The sequence below is a fragment of the Nicotiana tomentosiformis genome, chromosome 7 (genome assembly GCF_000390325.3).
Source record: "Nicotiana tomentosiformis chromosome 7, ASM39032v3, whole genome shotgun sequence".
In the NCBI taxonomy this organism is placed as follows: Eukaryota; Viridiplantae; Streptophyta; class Magnoliopsida; order Solanales; family Solanaceae; genus Nicotiana; species Nicotiana tomentosiformis.
In genome coordinates, this window is record NC_090818.1 from 92579796 (window position 1) to 92589965 (window position 10170).

A 10170-nucleotide genomic window follows, 5' to 3' on the forward strand; every position below is an offset into this window, starting at 1 on the left:
CACCCCTCTGAAAGTGTTCTAGCAACCAAACTTGTAGCAATAGATTGCAACCCTCAAAGTGTCCAAACCTATGCTTGCACCGATTTAGAGCACGGTACATCTCAACTAAGATAATTGGAATGATAGTATAAGTTTGTCCTTTCATACCATCTATTAAGGTCCTGGCGACCATAGCGAAGCGAGTATGAATTATTCCTCCTTTCATCTGAAAGATCAACAACCCCAGAAAACAGACAATGAAAACATAAACCTGGTGATGCACCCATCCCAAAGAAGTAATGGCTAGTTCATCATGATGAAGACGATATGACTTGCTATGCCCATAACGCTTGTAAAGAAACTCAAAAGGGATGTATGATTACTTTAGACAGAGCTGTTCATCATTCTTCTTAAAACCCAACATTTTCAGATAACCGCAGGGAGTGGAATTCTCTGGTACTAGCAGTCCCTGACTATCCCATGGTAAATTGGCAAAACCCCCTATTTTTCTAGGAGAGGAGTCATTTCTATATTGCCAAATCAAAAAAATAGCTCGTTTCTCATCCCAGAATATGGCAGTTGCCTCGATCAATTCCCTATTTGGTTGAATGTTCAGCAAAGATGGCAGGACACCAAGTACTCTCCTCACATGATTCTTGTCACAAGACCGGGGGTCTTTACACCAGTCAAGTAGCAAAGGCGGGATGTTCTGAACCATACCAAACCTGGGGATTTCGTGCTTTATTTCAGAAAACAAATAAAGTTAATCCTTTCCCCCCTTCAGATTCGGCTACTTACACAGTAATGATCAACATGTTGGCACATTTTCTCCAAGTAATACACATAACATGATAGTGTCCTTTGGGGTGATGGAAATCCCGTCGGACTTTGGACAAGGTTTATCTAAGCGGGTTGTTACGTCAATGTCACGACCCAAATCGATGGGCTGCGACGAGCACTCGGTACCTTACTCAACCGAGTACCAACGTAACGTATCTTTCTTATTACTTTATCATATACACGTGACATACGGGCCTAATAGGCCAACATGATCATTTATAAACTCAAAACATAGGCCGACAAGGCCGTACAATCTTTCACGTACACGACATATGTCTACAAGCCTCTAAGAGTACATAATTGTCATAAAGGTCGGGACAGAGCCCCGCCATACCAAACCATACACATCTAAATCATACTGGCCAAACCAGCAACTCCGGAGCAAATGGAGTGCACCAATATCTTCTGCTGAGCTGATCGCCTACTTGGAGGACTCTCGACCTGTCTATCGGGACCTGCGGGCATAAAATGCAGCATCCCCAGGCAAAAGGGACGTCAATACAAATAATGTATCGAGTAAGTAAGGAATGAAAATCAGTAAATAATAGACATGAGAGAATCATGGAGTAAAAGACTCTACATGTACGTGTGCATAGCTCTGTGAGTCATTTCATTTTTATAATGTCATGCATATGCATATAAATGTCATACCATGCATAGGTATATGCGTTCATAGCATCATCAAGCCTCTGAGGGCATCCCATCATATCATTTCAGCCACTATCGGCAAATCATCAACGTATACTAGCTGATCAGGTGGTGGTGCGTATATAATGCCATAACCTTTTCCCATATTCCATATACATATAATATACATATATACGCGTATATAACGCCATCTGGTCATGGGTCAATGTATATGTATAAATGCATGAAATGCATAAGAAATACGTTAATAATATTTTCTCGGACTGTCATAAAAATAATATGTCTGTCGGATAAATGTTATCAAATACGTATTTTTCTGAGACCCATGAACAGAAGATATAATAATAATTCACATGGGGAATCAAGAATATAGTCACCCCTAATATTTCTATGAATAGAGTCATTTATGGAAATTGTGCATTTCCTCGTTTTGTTCGTGTCGTATAGAACATGCCAAAAGGAAAGAAGGGATAGACTTAACATACCTGGATTAGGAAAAAATTCATACGATATTCTTGGAAAAGGTTGCACCGTACTCCTTTAGAATCGCAAAAATCCCGTTGTTATTACGCAGTGAAATTCCGTATGAATTGCTTTACTAATCTAAGAATAGTCGCTGCTACTGTAACATGAAGTCTTATGTGAGCTTCCAACATCTCCTCCAAAAATGTATTTGATATAAATTGAATATCATTTGTAAAGATGACTAACTTGAAATTCCTTCTACGTTTTTTTTAATGGCAAAGTGTAGTTTCCATGTGTTATCTTGATAGATTGCCCAACGACCCCTTAATTCCACCTATCCTAATGACTAATGAGTCATCAACTTGGCCTTAATTTGCTGCCACCTTGAAGTGTAATGCTTATCCAAATGTGCTTAATTAATCACCCAATAATTCTTTAATTAACTAGGTAATCTCCCATTACCTAATAATAACTAATTTCCCATATAATTAAGAATTATGTTAAATTACTTAAAATACTACTTATTTTTAATACACCCTTATACATCATACTATTATGGTCATATGGTACCTTGTATGGCACTAGTCCATAAATATGGGGTATTATAGCTTGGACCGTATTTTATTCCAAATTGCCAAACTTCAACGAAATTCATTTCCTTCTATTTGCTTACCTTCTTTCCTTCACGAATTTACTTATCACGTGTTTGAAATAGCATAATGCTTATAATCCCAAAATAATCTCAAAATAATCTCATTCCCGGAATTACGTCGATTATCTTACGTCGAATCTTTAACATTCGAAAATGCGGGATGTAACATCTCATTCCCGAGTTTTCATCAATTCACTTATGGCATATTTTTACGTACGAAAATATGAGGTGTTACATTATTCCCCCCGTTGGAACATTCGTCCTCGAATGTTGACAGATGCACTTATTATTTTCATGACTTATGCCTTCTGATTACTTTAGCACTCCTCTTGCCATCTAGGCAATTATTCTGTGAATGAATCCCAAAGGCCAAGGCATTCCCCCCTTTAGGACTCTTTCTCATACCACGACTTGTAGTCGGAATCTTTTCAATCTCGTAACTGTTGCTACCTTCTATCATGCAGCCTGTATGACTCTTACTTTGTAAGTGCGCCTATTCAACTTTTCTCTTCTCTTTCCTCCAGCTTTTAGCCAATCTCTAGGCTTCACTTTATGAACATATACAAAATTATGTCAAGCTGTCCGTCTGGGCGTCATTAGCTTTAAGCCATACTATACCATAATTCTTACTTCGATTTATCGTTGCAGAGGTCTGCTACCAAATTTCAGCTTACTTTTGTTGCTTATCCCATATGTATAAATCTAAGTCCTTTAATGCTTCCTCATTACTGTTCATCTTACGAATGACGACCTAATCTCAGCTTATACTTTGTGACTTTTGTCTATCCATTATGATTTGCCTCAATATTGATCTACAATATACCACTGATAATTTGAAACTTCTTACGTAAAACCTTGCCATTAGGGCTTACGTTGCGTCGAGGAATATTTGAAGTGATTTCCGTTCGCGAAATCTTTTCTCCTTATCTCTTTTTTCCTGCTTCAAATCATTATTCAGTCGAAGGTCCAATCGTTATCTTTTTTCTATCACAATTACACCTTCATTTCACTACCAGGGCAGCATTCCATCTCTTCTAAATGCTACTAGTCTTAAACTCCTTTGAGTTCATTCAAGCTATACTGAGTCTTCTATAACTTAGAGAAACCATCAGCTCTTCTTGTTTTCATGGGCTTAATCCCGAGAATTGACCCATTCTCGTCACCTTCTTACTCGCCCTTTCTCATCCTTACTCCTGTCATAAAACCTTGTCGTTGTATCTATTTATACTATTCACAACCTTCTTTCAACTTGCTTGCACCATCGATTCCCTTATGTTATTCTGGAACATTAAGCGAGACATCACATCGTCTCTAACTCTTTTTTACTCTCTTGACTAGATCTCTCGGTACTTAGAAACCATAGGCTGGAAGGTATGCCACTGACGACGCTGCTATCGTTCTTGGATATTGAATCCTAGTGCTTCTAGCCTTCTATTCGAAGCATGGACTATTCACGATCTTCTGCCTTTGAGTATCTTGTACGTTGTTCACCTTTACCTTACTTACCTTAAAATCTCGCATCGTATCTTCTATTTCTTTCATAACCTCCCTTCCACATAGTTATAATTCATGTCCATAACTTGAAGCTCTATTATAATACTTGCACCTCTGGTGCATATACAATCCGGTGAGAGCTTCATACCGACTTCTTATAAGGTTGGTATTTCTTCTATCTGGCTTCCTTATAAAGCCATTATAGAATATGGTTGTTGCATTATCTCTCTTGCACCTCTGATATTAAGAGTGATTCTACTATGTTCTCAAGCGCAATTTCTATAATTTTCTAGGTCCAATAATCAGACTCCTGATTTACTTTGTTGTTGTAACTCTTTAGTTTCCGCTTTCTTCTGATCAACCTGTATGTAAGCTTAAGCTATCTTCCGATCTGCGGCTCATGGTAGTAGTTATTACTTTAGCCCTTCATGGACGCTATGGAATATCCATGATACAATCTTATAACAATTCAATCTTTTGTCTATAACCTGGGCTCAATTCTTTCTTTTAACCTATACCGGAATCTTCTACGGCTGTATGATTGTCAACACATATGACGCATGGATAATACTCCAAAATCTTAGGTAGATTCATTATGTAATTATCTCTGGATCATTGATCGAATAATTCCTTTCATTCCTTCTCAACTTTCTTTAAATGCAAGCAATTGCTTTTCCTGGTCGTTTTGCCTCCTTGTTGCGTGCATACTTAGCTTATTTTAGTGCCCACATATATTGGAATTCCATACAACCCATATGATCTTGAATATCACCTTTTGATTTTGTATATATATATATATATATATATATATATATATATATATATATATATATATATATATATATATATATATATATTCTTCTTCCCGTTCATTAGCCACGATAGGTTCCACCTGCTGATGGAGTGCATACAATGTTGTTGTGAGACTGTTGTTACATGACCATTTCCTCTTTAGGTGACTGTGCTTGGTTAAAGCCTTTTTCCTTATCTCCTCCGCTAGTCTTTCATTGTAGTACTTAGGGAGGACCCTCTGATTCTTGCAAGGCTACGAGCTTATTACATCGTATACTCGACGGAATTTTTTTGATGTTCGTACTCACATATAAAATTCCTTAGTTACTTACCTCCATACTTATATGCTTGTACAGTTGCTCCCGAACTGAAGTTTTGACTGTCTTTCCTTAACACTCCTACGGTATCTTTAACTATCCCAATTCCTATCCGAATATTTCTCAAGGTCATGATGTCATATCTGCGAGACTGAATTTCCCATGTTGGGGTTCACTCTGTTTATCTTGCACGATCTATTGATTTGTCTGTATCCTCTTGTCTAGCCATAACTAAGCTCTTCCTGAATCAACTACTAACTACTCATTGGCTCATTCTCAAATCAATATTCTGCGTAATCTTTCATTGGTCATTTCCTTTATCTTAACTTACGTCCTGTACTGGCTCTTTATCTATCAATAACATCTCAGGCAGGAACCCTTACCTCCTCTCCTTGACGTCGTGTTTGCATAATGTTCTGGAATCATAGCGTATCTGTAGGACTTGAATAAGTGCAACCTTATCCCTTTCTCATTCTTATCACATTTTTCCTTTACCATTTCCATAGTTACTAGAACCACTTAATTCTGACCTAATGCCACATAACTCCATATTCTCCCCTTTAGGGGAGTACTTAAGATTTAGCGCTACGACGATCTACCCATAGATGTTTTACCTCTTTATCTTTGGCGTCTTTTCACATCATCGATGACTCTTACTTGCCTTGCGGTAATCCTTCTGTACCAAGGATAACAAAATTCCTTACTCACGAGGGAGACACCTAGTGTAACTGGCACACACAGTCCCTTACACTTAACTTTGCTCACATTGCTTGCTTTAGGGAAGCGTCTTCCTGAATGATCTTTAAGGGTTATTCTTCTGCCGTCCATTCTATTATTGCCAGAACGCAATCCCTGAATCTCCTATGATGCCGACTATTATCAAATCACTCAGTCCCTAATTCATGTTTAGTTTATCTTGTTCACCAGTCCATACTGATTTCTGTTACTCTGGGGTCTAACTTTTCCTTCCGGTAGTTGCGTTGGAGTCACGAACTTATTTTTCGAAGTGAGGATATGAATTTATGGCCTATACTCTTTTGTTGTCTCAAGGCCTGTCACCTCTCGTTTTTTCCTTCACTTGACTATAGACTCTATAATACTATTATTGTTTTGATCTACCGTTGTCATCCATGTACCATATTTTACTCATACTGCTCCATTAGCTCTCTTCTTATTTTCCTGTTAACATTTCTGTCTATCACTTTATTATAAAAACTCGAACAAAACATTCTTTTGCTTTTAGCCCCTCTTGCTCCATCCATTGTCTCCTTGAATTGCCTAACATTCTCTTTCTACCAGGGATGGGAGCCACGCTAAGGTAATATTTATCCCTTCCAGGCTTTCAGTGCTTATCTTTGTAGTACTCATATCTAGCTGTACTATTTTAGGGTGCACCGTCGAGGTGTCTCACAAGGAGATCCATTACCGTGTTTGCTCTATCCTTTGGAAACTTCAACTAACTCTACCAATCCATCCACTATTTTGGGTTACTCGATCCCCAACCGGATCCTGATAACTCGTCCTTCTCTTGAACTATGTCTGTTAGCTCCCATAGGGCATAACTGAGATCGGTGTGGCCGATTGTACATACATCTGTCACTGTTGAAGGTAACTCAAAATTCTTATATCTCCCTTCCTGAATGGTAAATAATGATAATCTTTATTAACTGGATACCTCGTACCCTTTTTCATCTTGCTTCTTTTACTTCTTAAAACTTGTATTTATCTTCTGAATCTCTCATTGTCTTTAACCATAAAGGTGGATAGATATTCTTGCCTTAAGACTCCTTATCAAGAAGCTTACACGTAAGGTACACACATGTTCTGCTGAAGACCTCACATTTATCCATCATAGGAATGATGAAAACTCGAGTTTCTCTAACTCAACTCTTCCACGGCTATATCTCTACCAACTATCTTTCTGGATGTAGGTATCGTCGTATTATGAATAAGATAGAGTTTAGGAAATTAAATTCTTACAACGGAGCTCTACCACACGATCTAGAGTAAGAAGAAAGAGTGACAGTCTTAAATGCCCTGTAGCCTCCTGCTTATAAGTGTGGTGCACGACACACCCATAAACAAGACTCTACTAGACACGGCTTGTAGACTCCCTAGGACAGAACTGCTCTGATACCACTTTTGTCACGACCCAAACTGATGAGCCGTGACGGGCACCCGTTACCTTACTCAACTGAGTACCAATGTAACATATCTTTCTTATTACTTCATCATATACACGTGACATACGGGCCTAATAGGACAACATGATCATTTATAAACTCAAAACATAGGTCGATAAGGCCGTACAATCTTTCACGTACATGACATATGTCTACAAGCTTCTAAGAGTACATAATTGTCATAAAGGTCGGGAGAGAGCCCCACCATACCAAATCATACACATCTAAATCATACTGACCAAACCAGCAATTCCGGAGCAAATGGAGTGCACCAATATCTTTTGCTGAGCTGATCGCCTACTTGGAGGACTCTCGACCTGTCTATCGAAACCTGTGGGCATGGAACGCAGCATCCCCAGGCAAAAGGGAAGTCAGTACAAATAATGTACCGAGTATGTAAGGAATGAAAATCAGTAAATAATAGGCATGAGAGAAACATGGAGTAAAAGACTCGACATGTACATGTGCATATCTCTGTGAGTCATTTTATTTTTATAATGTCATGCATATGCGTATAAATATCATACCATGCATAGGTATATGCGTTCATAGCATCATCAAGCCTCTGAGGGAATCCCATCATATCATTTCAGCCACTGTCGGCAAATCATCAACGTATACTAGCTGATCAGGTGGTGGTGCGTGTATAACGCCATATCCTTTTCCCATATTCCATATACATATAATATACATATATACGTGTATATAACGCCATCTGGTCATGGGTCAATATATATGTATACATGCATGAAATGCATAAGAAATACGTTAATAATATTTTCTCGGAACGTCATAAAAATAATATGTCTGTCGGATAAATTTTATCAAATACGTATTTTTCTGAGACCCATGAACAGAAGATATAATAATAATTCACATGGGGAATCAAGAATATAGACACCCTAATATTTCTATGAATATAGTCATTTATGGAAATTGTGCATTTTCTCGTTTCGTTCGTATCGTATAGATCATGCCAAAAGGAAAGAAGGGATAGCCTTAACATACCTAGAGTAGGGAAAACTCCATACGATATTCTTGGAAAAGGTTGTACCGTACTCCCTTAGAATCCCAAAAATCCCGTTGTTATTATGCAATGTAATTTCGTATGAATTGCTTTACTAATCTAAGAATAGCCGTTGCTACTGTAACATGAAGTCTTATGTGAGCTTCCAACATCTCCTCCAATAATGAATTTGATATCAATTGAATATCTTTTGTAAAGATGACTAACTTGAAATTCCTTCTACGTTTTTTTTAATGGCAAAGTGTAGTTTCCATGTGTTATTTTGATAGATTGCCCAACGACCCCTTAATGCCACCTATCTAAATGACTAATGAGTCATCAACTTGGCCTTAATTTGCTGCCACCTTGAAGTGTAATGCTTAACCAAATGTGCTTAATTAATCACCCAATAATTCCTTAATTAACTAGGTAATCTCCCATTATCCAATTATAACCAATTTTCCATATAATTAAGAATTATCTAAAATTACTTAAAATACTACTTATTTTTAATACACCCTTATATATCATACTATTATGGTCATATGGTACCTTGTATGGCACTAGTCCATAAATATGGGGTATTATAGCTTGGATCGTGTTTTATCCCAAATTGCCAAACTTCGACGAAACTCATTTTCTTCTATTTTCTTACCTTCTTTCCTTCACGAATTTACTCATCACGTGTTTGAAATAGCATAATGCTTATAATCCCAAAATAATCTCAAAATAATCTCATTCCCGGACTTACGTCGATTATCTTACGTCGAAACTTTAACATACAAAAATGCGGGATGTAACATCTCATTCCCAAGTTTTCATCAATTCACTTATGGCATATTTTTACGTACGAAAATATGGGGTGTAACGGTCAATAACGCTTCATCCCGTACTAGGTTTAGCATGATGCATGTCCATTTAAAATTGGAGTGGGATTTCTAAAAGGTTCTACACTGGTACTCCCAAGTGGACAACTTGAGAGGGAAAGGCACGGGACCATCTACTGCACCGCTGATCGATTAGTCTATCGCGAATAAGCCTTTTCGATTTAAAAAGGGTAATTTCAGGAAAGCGCGGACACTTATCAAGTGCCGCTATGTTGATTATTGATACGAGTGGAGTATGATGTGGAGCATGTTTTATGAAGGAATAATAAAATATTTCCAAGTATTTGCATAATAAAAGTATGTAAAAGCAGTAAATAACATAGCAAAGTTGAATATGAAAAGAAGAGGAAAGAAAAGAAAGACAAAAGAGAGAAGTCAGTTTAGCTCATGAAAACGTGCAAGAACGTAATAAAGCATACATGGAAATAGGGATGGGAGATTCATAATATAGCAGTCTTAGGCAAGATGAAAGAGATGGAGAGAGGTCATATATATCATAGCAAATAAAGGAGAATAAGGGAAGGGATTTGCATGTCATAACAGTTTAAAACAAATAAAGGTGAATAAGGAAAGGGATGTGCATGTCATAGTAGTTTAAAATAAATAAGAAAAGTAATCCACATAAATCAAGTTCGTCATGGTAAGAGCCTAAGTGTATCCCTAGCAGAGTCACCATGCTGTCGCACCCCGTTTTCTCGCAAAAGCGGGTTTCGACATGTGAAAACTCTTTTAAGGAAGGTATTAAAAGAGAAGAGTCACCACCTAATAATTTTTAAGGTGTGTTAGGGCACCTATCCGCAAATAACTCTGTTTGATTAGTCTACGTCACCAAAGACCGGGTAAGGGCTCAAGTTACTTCGAAGAGAAAGTGTTAGGCATTCTTCGAGATACAACTGTGGATCCCGGC